At 38.9% G+C, this 11,061-nt stretch overlaps 1 non-coding gene across 1 annotated transcript; it reads left to right on the forward strand.

Annotated features, from left to right (window-relative positions):
• The first annotated feature begins 6,646 nt into the window (after positions 1-6,646).
• Positions 6,647-6,837, forward strand: LOC123630998. Its single transcript, XR_006732906.1, has one exon. It is a non-coding gene; the product is annotated as a U2 spliceosomal RNA (small nuclear RNA).
• Positions 6,838-11,061: the final 4,224 nt, after the last annotated feature.

Genomic DNA, 11,061 nt, shown 5'->3' on the forward strand with positions numbered 1-11,061 from the left:
AGAGGACGGGCTCACAAGAGGCCTGTTGTATTCTCTTTCAAAAGAATTGGTAAGACTCCAGGATGATGGAGATTATGAGAATAGACTAGTAAACAGCACAACTCAACGTTTGTCCCCTCAGTTACTAGCACTTATGCAAAACAAAAAAGTATTTTCTAGCATGACATAAATCGTTTGGTGACTTAAGTCACAATCCTAGCCACTCAAAGTGTAGCTGGTGTCCTTGAACCAGCAGCATCAGCATCACCTGGGAGCTTATTGGAAATGCATAGTCTCTGGGCTCTGCCCCAAGTCCCCTGGATCAGAATCTGCATTGTAACAAGATTGATATGCACATCTAAGTTTGACAAGTGCTGGCCTAGAATTTATTTGCTTGAAGATCTGCAAATGAGTAGATGCATTTTGCAGATTTTCTGTTCAGCATGGCATGGTGTATTAAACATCTACCAGGTAGCATGCATTGTGCCAGAGGCAGGGAATATAAAGATAAATGAAAGGTGGCATATGCCTAGAGCTGACAGTCTAGCTGGAAAGAATGACCCGGAAAGGGACCATTTCAATTTAATGTAGTGGTGCCAAGGTTCAGGGAATGCTGTGGGAATATGGAAAAAGACTCCTTAGCCCAAACTGGGGACCCAAAGAGGGCTTCTTCAAGAAGAGGTCCCTTGATCTGAATAAAAATGATTGCATAAACTTAGTGAGGCAAAAAATTGAATAGGCAATCCAGCAGGAAGGGTCTCTCCTGGCTCTTTGTCCTTTAGTAGGTTTTTGTTTAAACCGTAAACCCATTGTGTTCATGGGTAAGAGGGAGTGACTACATGGACCCTGTATTGCTAAAGCCAAGTCAAGGAGGGGTGGGAGAGGAGGATAGACGGGCAGCTCAGGCCGGCCCCAGAGGGCCCTGTGTACCATGCAGAAGAGTTTAGACTCGATTCTGGAGGCACTAGGGTGTCCCCGAGGACAGAGCAGGGACGTGGTTAGACATTATTATGGCTGGCACTGGCTGCTGTAGGAAGAGAGAATTGGAGGGAAGAAGAAGTAGTCACAGGGTGATCAGTCAGTTATCCAGGCAAGAGTAGATAATGGTGCTCAGGATGGAGACGAGTAGACACATAAGGGAAATACTTAAACTATAAAAATTAGTAGGATATGGCAATTGATTGGTTTGGAACAGAAGATAAGGGAAAAGAGAAGAACGGGTGTCTAGACCAGTGGTTCTCAAACTTGAGTGTGCACCAGAATCCCCTGGAATGCTTATTAAAACAGATTACTGGGCCTCACCCCAGAGTTTCTGATTGAGTAGGTCTGGGTGGGGCCTCAGAATTTGCATTTCTAACAAGTTCCCCAGTGCTGCTGCTGCTGCCCAGACTTTGAGAACCACTTTTCTCATGTAGCCCCCACTCCCTGCTCCAGGGTGTCCAGCTGGCTGTGGCTGTTTCCTGGTCATCTGTTGCTGCAGCAGAGCTATGTCAGTGTTTTGGTGACTCTTGCAGGAGCTCCAGCGCATATCCTGTGCAGTGTGGCTGTGATCAGGAACCTCTGCAGTGCCTGCATGAGAGTCCGTATGCCAGACCAGCAGAATTTCTGTCCAGTGAACTCATTTGCAGTAATAAATGGACCACACTTCTCAGTTTCCATGCTAATGATCTTGTTCTGTTATCTGATGCCCCGTAGGCTTAAAGATGTGTCCAAGATGCAGTCTGAAGTCATGGAAAGAGTATAACTTGTTCTACCACATGCTGGTTGTGTGATACTGGACTTGTGGCTTAACATATTGGAGCCTCCATTTTTCTCATTTGTGAAATTGATTTTATGAGATTTGGCCCTTGTAAAGTGCTTCATACAGTGTCTGGCTCACAGCAGCTCCTCAGCAGAAGTTGGGAACCGTACCTAATGACTCTGGTTGGGAAGTTGGCAATAAACTTGAGGGTAGGCCAGGGAACAGGGTTGTGTAGTGCTTTGGAGAGGGCTGACCATGGCCTTTTAAACCTTTAATGGTAGATTTGCTGTCATTGTGACACTTCTGATACTGTGTAAGTAGCAGATTTCAGCAACAGCTTTCACTTCAGCGTTCCATTGGAAATATGTATTTCTAAGGTGCTCTTCCACACCGGCTGGGATATGACCCCAGACACCCTCAAACTCACAGTTATCACATAGCAACCAACTGACCACATGGTGGTACAGGACCCATGGCATTCCTTTCTGCATATGCCTTCTAGTACCCAGCCGGCTAATTCAGCCTCCCACAAACACGGGAGTGACTGTCCCCACGGCTTCTGCCAGTGTTAGCTACCTGCCTCGGTCAAAGAGTCAGTGCCAGTGTTAGCTACCTGCCAACTGCAAGAGTCTTCCAAGAAATGAAAACATTTCCTGACATTAGCATCTAGGTCTCTGGTTTCATCACTCACTCTTGAAGTTAGAATAACTTCAAATGAAGCAGGGTTTTAACGCACAACACTATTTTACTCCAATACTAATAGGGGATGGACATGACTCACATAGGCTCAAACTTGCTTGGTCTCTACCAGAAATCAGCTGAAACTGATGCCCCTACAATGTTGTGGTTATTTTATAAACAAGTGTTTCTCAAAGTGAAGTTCAGGGACCACCTCTACCAGAATTTCATAGGCCTTTTTAAAATGCAGAGTCCCAAGCACCTTCAAACCTACTAAATTAGAATCTCTTGGTGTAAACACAGAGGCTGCATTGTAACACACTCTTTAGGTAATTCTTATGCATATTGTATTATACTTTTCTCTTTTAACTGATATTGCTATAAAAGTATTACTTGCTCAAATTTTTCAAAATCAAATAACACTAAAAAGCTCATAATAAAAGACAACTACTGCCTTCCCTCCTCTGTCCAGCTCCATTCCCCAGAAGTTCCATAAGCTACGCTCTGAATTTTTGTGTTCCCCCCAAATTCATACCTTGAAATACTGACTCCCAAGGTGATGGTATTAGAACATGGGACCTTCTGGGAAGAGATTAAATCTGCCTCATAAACGGGACTAGTGCCCTTATAAAAGAGGCCTGAGGGACCTTGTTAATCTCTTCTATAATGTCTCTATGAGAACACAGAGAGAAGGCACCAGCTTTGAGAAAGCAAGCTCCCACCAGACACCCAGTCTGCCGGTGCCTTGATCTTGGCCCTCCCAGCCTTCAGAACTGTGAGAAATAAATTTCTGTTGTTTGTATGCTGCCCAGTCTATGGACTGAGACACCATATTAAACTTTCATAATTTTCTTCTTCTAGTTTGTACCTTCCTATTTCTAAATAATGTCCTAATACTGAAATTTGTCATTAATTTTAGACATCATCTGCTGAATATCTATTATGATTGATCAATATTCAGCAATGTATCTAACATAATTATTCATTCTCATCTTCTTTGAATAGTCACTTAAGTTTTTGTTAAATCAAGAATTAGAGTTGCTATCTTATGACTATGTAAATATTACTTAGTATTGAGCCAAGAAAAGACTGTGAATATGTTCACTTTCTTATTCAACTTCTGTTTTATCTTTGACTTTCAGTTCTATCAAACAACTGTCAATTTTATTTTCCAAATGCTCAGATATATCAAATACTTATCATTCTTTCCTTGCCATAGGAGATTTCATTCCCCTGCATCCCCGTTCTTCTGCTCTGCATGGACTCTTAATTCTCATTTCCTGGTTAGATTCTTATTGCCTGGTCCCATGTTTTTGTCTTTCTTTGTTTATTTACGTATTTTGATAAAGCACATTCTCTAGTAACTTCCTTAAGAAACAGTGCATTAGAGGAATAAGTATTAAATCTTTACATGCTCCAAAATACCTTTATTTTTCCCTCACATTTGACTGATGGTTTGTACTGGGTTGAATAGTGTCCTCCCCAAATTTAAGTCCATCAGAAACCTCAAAATGTGACCTTATTTGGAAATAGGATCTTCTCAGATGTAATTAGTTAAGGTAAGATAAGGTCATACTGAATTTGAGTGGGTCCTAAATCCCATGACTGGTGTCCTTTTAAGAAGGTCATGTGAAGACAGAGGCAGAGACTGGGGAGATACATCTACAAGCCAAGGAGCACTAAAGATTGCTGACAACCACCAGAAGCCAGGAGAGAAATGTGGAACAGATTCTCCCTTAAAGCCTTTAAAGAAAAGTCAACTCTATCTGGTTCGGATATTTGGCCCTTCCAAATCTCATGTTGAAATTTGAGCCTCAGTGTTGAATGTGGGGTTTGGGTCACTGGGGCAGATCCCTCATGAATGGCTTGGTGCCCTCCCGCGATAATGAGTGAGTTCTCACTGCATTATTTCAGGTGAGAACTGTTGTGTAAAAGAGCCTGGCAACTCCTCCTCTGGCTCTCTGCTCCTTCCCTCACCATGTGACACACCTGCTCCCCCTCACCTTCTGCCGCGATTGAAAGCTTTCTGGAACTCCCACCAGAAGCAGGCGCTGGCACGATGTTTCCTGTACAGTCTACAGAACCGTGAGCCAAATAAACCTCTTTTCTTTATAAATTACCCAGGCTCGGGTATTTCCATTATAGCAACGCAAAACAGATGAATACAACCCTGCTGACACCTTCAGTTTGGACTTCTGGCCTCCATCACTGTGAGAGGATAAATTTCTGTTGTCTTAAGCTACCCAGTTTGTGATGCTGTGTTTCGGCAGCCCTAGGAAACTAATGCATGGCTTATCTGGGTATACAAAGCTATGTCGAGCAGCGGCTGCCTCTAAATTATGACAGCACTGCCCTATGGCATTATCGTTCCCAGTGTTGGTTTAAGAAGTCTAATGCCACTTTAATTCCCGTTTCTTTGTATGTGAAGTGCCCCCCTACCACAGACTTTCAGTATCATGTCTTCACTCTGGTGTTACTAAATTTAGTTCACAAAGTAAACTAAAATTCACTAAGAATTTTAGAATTCTCTTTCTCAGTGTGGTTCCTTTTTCATTAGATGAGATGGACACACGGAGAGCCTTTTTGATCTGGCAGGTCAAGTCCTTTAGTTCTGGGAAATTTTCTTTATGTTATTTCTTTGATAATTTCCTCTTCTTTACTGGTTGAAAGTTGAATCTCTCAGATTAGCCTCCCCAAATTTCTCATCCTCTATTTCCTATTCTCTACTTCTCTTTTTTTTCTACTTTCTTAGAGATTTCCTTGGCTCCCTCTGTGTTTTCTGTTTTCTCCAAGTTGCTTATTCTGCTGGTTAGGGTCTTTCTCATATTGAAAACTTTCCTCAAATGTTCCTGAGCCTTAGTTATCTGTTTGTGTTTAAGAGTGTGGCAGCAAATAGCTTATTGGAAACTATGTGTGAAGGAGGATCTTGTCAACCAACTCTGGAGACAGGAAGAGAACCCAATGCCCCCACGACTTTGCATGGAAGAGTTTAATCAATGCCCTGTATTCAGCCTCACACCTCACCCACATATGTTGCTATACCTGCTGTTTTAAATGCTGAGCTTTTTCAAGGTTCTGAAGGAAGGATCGGATTTTTTCTGAAACCATTTGTAGCTGTCTCCTCTCTGCTAATAAAGTCACCACTGTCTTTGAGAGATTTCTCTCTTTGAAAAATGTATGTTAAGACCAGGTGCAGTGGCATATGCCTATAATCCTAGCACTCTGGGAGGCCCAGGTGGGAGGATCACTCATGTTTTCCACTCTGGGGATTACTTAGAGTTAACTGGATCACAGGTAGGAAGAAAGTCACTAATAGCTTAGGTATAATCCCTGCAATCCCTGTAGAACCTCAGCGTTTTGCCTTATAGTGTGAAATAAAAGATTGTTGTTGGGGAGTGATCATTTAACTAACTCAACAGACTCATTCAGTTTCAGAAACTTTCTGTGGAGAATCAGCCTTAAAGATGATTCACAAGTTGTTATATTGCAAATGAAAGAAAAAATGTCAATGAGAATTGCAAGCTTTCTTTTCCTTCATGCAAAGTGTGACTTCTCCACAAGAATATGGCTGATTGGAAATAAGTCTTAATTTCCAAAGACAATTTATCTTTTCAAAATTTATCAAATCCCCCAGGAATAAGAAAATATTAACTCAGAGCCAGAATTCAGAAAGATAATCACAAATTATTCATAGCTCTAGAAAAGGGTTCTCACAAAATGTGTTGAATAATTATATTTGAAATATTAACAAATGTTCTCAAATTCCCGTATATAGATCCAGACTGACTGATTTCCTCTAATTTTAGGTACTTCTAGATGAAATGTTATTTCCCCAATAGTCTAGAGACTCTTACTCCTGAAAAGTAAAATATATGTTAAAGTCACATTTGAAAATATTTTGATTATTTCTTGCTGCTAAAGATGAACTTAGGCCAGGCACGGGGGCTCATGCCTGTAATCTTAGCACTTTGGGAAGCCAAGGCAGGAGGATTGCTTGAGGCTAGGAGTTCAAGACCTGCCTGAGCAAGAGCAAGCCCTTGTCTCTACAAAAAATAGAAAAAATTAGCTGGGGGTTGTGATGCGTGCCTCGAGTCCCAGCTACTCCAGAGGCTGAGGCAGGAGGATCATATGAGCACTGGAGTTTGAGGTTGTAGTGAGCTATGCTGATGCCACTGCACTCTAGCCCAGGTGACAGAGTGAGACCCTGTCTCAAAAAAAAAAAAAGATGAACTTAGATTTTCTTTTTGGGTCACTTCTCAACCGTTTGGCTAAGATCAAGTGTAGTATCTGTTCTTATCAGTTTAATATCTGATACGTCCTCTATCTGAGCACAATATATTAAATGGATTTTTGGAGCAGGGAGATGGAATAGGAGCTTGCTCCATCCACTCCACGCATTAACCTGGTATTGCAGTACCTCCAGGAAGGGTGCACTAAAAAAAAAATTCTTTTTGGAGTAATAATTATAAAAATAATGTGTGTCCATTACAGAAAATTTCAAAAATATAATTCATACCAAAATCTGGTGTGTGTTTTACACTACAGCTTTTCTCACCTTGGGCACTCAATTTTCACCAAAAATACTTAACCTATAGTTAGATTTCACAAAATTTAAATTGAAATACTCAAGTTGTTCCAAACACAGTTAAAAATTTTCTAATAACCAAATTGGGTATAAGATTTTTAAAAATTTAAATTAATTAAAATTAAATGGAATTAAAACCTCAATTCCACATTCTGACTAGTGCTCAAGTGCTTAAGAGCTGCATGTGGTTAGTGGCAACTGTTTTAGACAGTCCAGATGTAGATGGATAGGTACAGAGATAAATATAGAGATAGAGATGTAGATATGGATACGTCACACATGAGCATTTCCTTATGTCAATAGCTATTGTTCTAACCCATGATTTTCAGTGATTGGGGACTATATGATTCCTTTATTCCTTTTATGGTTTTACATGGCATAATCTACCTATTGATTCTCAGAGATTTTGAACATTAATTTTTTCTATTTTTAAAATTTTTATTATATAAATCTGTATATATTTGTGATTTTGGTGGGGGAGAGATTCCTTGAAATGGTATTACTAAGTTTAAGTATTACTAAGTGTATTAGTTGGGGTTCTCTAGAGAAACAGAACCACTAGGATAACATTCATACACACTCACACACACACGTCCGTCAAGACAGAGAGAAAGAGAGAGAGAGAAAGAGAGAGAGATTTATTTTGAGGAATTTAAAGAACTGGCTCATGTGATTGTGGAGGCCAGCAAACCCCAAATCTGCAGGTTAGGCCAGCAGGCTGGAGACCCAAGGAAGAGTTGATGCTGCAGTTCAAGTCCAAAGTCAGTCTGTTGGCAGAATTCCCTTGTCTTCAAGGAAGGCCAGCATCTTTTTTATTAGGGCCTTTAACTGACTGGATGAGATCCACCCACATCATGAAGAGTAAGTTGATTTACTCAAAGTCTACCAATTTAAATGTTAATTGCATCTAAAAAAATACTTTCCCAAAAACATCTAGGATGTTTGGCCAAATATCTGGTTACCATGGCATAGCCAAGTTGACACACAAAATGAGCCATCACTTTTAAGTTTTAGGTTCTTGATAAATATTGCCATTTCATTGTAATCGTTTACATTCTCATCTGCAGTATATGAGCAAACTCATCATATAGCACTCTAGCACGTAATCGATATTATCTTTCTTCTTTCTTTGCCAATTCTATGTGAAAATAATTCTATAAATTTAATTTACATGCTTTTGATTACTATAGATTGAACACTCTCATATATTCATTGACTATACTTCCTATTTTGTTAATTATCTATTCATTATTTTTGTTTATCTTTTCTATTCAAAAAGCTATGAAATAAATCAGAAAGGATAAAAGTTTATTATATTCAATTCCACAAAATTCAAGAAAATTTGTATAGAGATTTTTAAAAAGTGGTAGACTGAGGAGACTATTTGAACACATATGACAGATTTAATGTTGATATATTAAATACGTTAAAATTTCTACTGTCCAGCCAAATTTTGAGAGGTAGTGAGCTTCATTGCAAAGAAGGTATTCAAGCCAAGACTGGGTGACTAATGTCAGGATGTTCCAAATGAACGTCTAAATTAAGAATGCCCTAAAATTGTTACACCAAAACGTGAGGCTACTTTTATGTTGCCCCTTCTTCCAACACTTTTTCCTGGGCAAAGATCCATGTGTATAATTGTGGTTATTTCCTGAAATATGCACTTAACATGATTTTGCATAACTCAAACTTCAAGGAATTTAAGATACAGTTGAATTTGGACCAGTTTCCAAGCAGAAACAACACTGAATTCCCTTTCCCCAAAAAATAGTACAGAAACTGAAAGAGGAAAGAGTGGAAAAAACAATCTCAGGGACAAAGATTGAAGGTGAGGGAGAGATGAAGCCTCCATGTGTGAGAACCCTCCATTCTGTGGTCACAGATGGCAGATCTCGAAGGCAAAGTTTCCACACTTCCCATCCGACTTTTGAATGGCTGCTCTGACTTCCCATGATGTGAGCATTGGGGGAATCATTCCAATTCTAAAAGTTTCTAAAATTCAATAATAAAACACCAATGGAAAAATAGATAAAATGCAATAGAAAAATGCTTAATGCATTATGTTTAATGATAAAATGCTAGAATTAATTAATTCAACAAGTACTTGTTGAGTATCAACCATGTTGGCCTTCTACTCAGTACTAGATATACCATTGTGAACAAAATCTGACAAGTTCTTAGACTTCATGAAGTTTACAGATGAAAGGGGGAGAGATTCATTCGTCACATAACCATGCAAATAAGTCTGAAATTAGAACTCCAATGGGTGCAATGAAGTAAAGGTACATGATACACTGAGAGAATGTAACAGGGAGACCTGGTGTAGCCCAGGCTATCAGGGTTGGTCATCCTGGAATAAGAGATGAACTGGGGTGTGAAGAATAAGTAGGAACTAGCAGGGAAGGTGAGGAGGCCAACTGGAGAAAAGAGGAATGTATGAGAAGACAGGGAACAGGGCACATTCTCAGAAAGGGACCGTGATGCCTGTTAACACCACTGTTATTATTAAATTCTATTCAGGAAATACTAACAAATGTATTGAGACAATAAAACAATATTGGAAAGCAAGAGGCAAAATTGTTATTTTCAGATGATATGGTTATCTACTTGGAAAATCTGAGAAAAATGTAGTGAAATTCTAATTCTTTTTTTAAAAACTAATTTTTTTAAATTTCAGCATATTATGGGGGTACAAATGTTTAGGTTATGTATATTGCCCTTGCCCCACCTGAGTCAGAGCTTCAAGCGTGTCCATCCCCCAGATAGTGCACACTGCACCCATTAGGTGTGCATATACCCATCCCCTCCTCCCCCTCCCATGTGAAATTCTAATTCTAATTGAAAAAACATTCAGTAGAATGGTTGGCTATACAGATATACAAAAATCTATACCCTTTTATACAGTAATAGTGCAGGAACAGTATTTACAGTAACGACAATGATGTAAAATGCCTAGGCATAAACATAACAGGAAATGTAGAGAAACTATTAAAATAAAATCCCACTGAACAATATGAAAAAAAGTAGATATTTCATATTCTTAAAAGAATATGTAAAAATGTCATTCCTCCCCAAAATATTATATAATTTAACATGTTGGAGAAGGTGGGTGTAGAATTTGAGAAAATTATAAATTTCATCTGAAAGAGTTAAAAAAATTAATATTGGGTGATTTGCTTTATCATATATTAAAACATACAACAAAACCATAATGTTTTTTAAATGGGTACAAAAAGGCATAGGTAAATCAGTAGAGTGATAAAAAGTTCCAGAAACGGACCCAAATAAATATACAATTTTAATACACTTGTATTTTTAATTGCTTGACTGAATTCTGCTGTTTGGACATATCATGATGGTACTAACCCCTGATCATTGGTTATATATCAGGTGGCCATTATTATCCTGGAACAGATATGGCTTAGGCCTCTTGTCTTGGCATAATTGTTAGCAGTACCTACTTTCACTCTCAAAAGTATCCCCTTTTGGATGGTAGATTAAATGGTCACCCAAGTTATATATATATATATATATATATATATATATATAGTTTCTATTTTTTCTTAACATAAATAGCACTTTAATAAGTATACTTGCAGCTTTACATAGGATTTTTATATGACTAGATCAAAGTATGTGTACATTTTAATTTTTTTATGTATATTGCTTTGCCTTGCAGAAAGATTGTATCAATTTATACTCCCACGAGCAATGGTGAGAAGAGTTTTTTTTCCAAAACCTTAACAAACTGGGTAGTACCATTAGTTTTTAAGAGTCTTTGCCAGTTTAACAAGTCAAATTGTATCTTACTGCTTCCATAGTATTTGTTTCATTACTGCTGTAGAAAAACATTTGTGAGGATTAGTGTTCTTTCATTTCGAGCAACAGAATACAATTCGGTGGATTTAATCAGGGGAACCCAGGGAAAGGCATCAGAGGCCCACAGAAATAACTGGAGGCTGGAGCACCAGGTGTAGGCATGGGCAGGACAAGCATTGCTGGAGGTGAGGAAGCAGGCTCCTCAGCACAGGATTCAGAATAGAAGAGGATCACTGGCCCAGGTCTGTTCAGGACACCA

The sequence above is a fragment of the Lemur catta genome, chromosome 1, assembly GCF_020740605.2.
Source record: "Lemur catta isolate mLemCat1 chromosome 1, mLemCat1.pri, whole genome shotgun sequence".
Classification (NCBI taxonomy): domain Eukaryota; kingdom Metazoa; phylum Chordata; class Mammalia; order Primates; family Lemuridae; genus Lemur; species Lemur catta.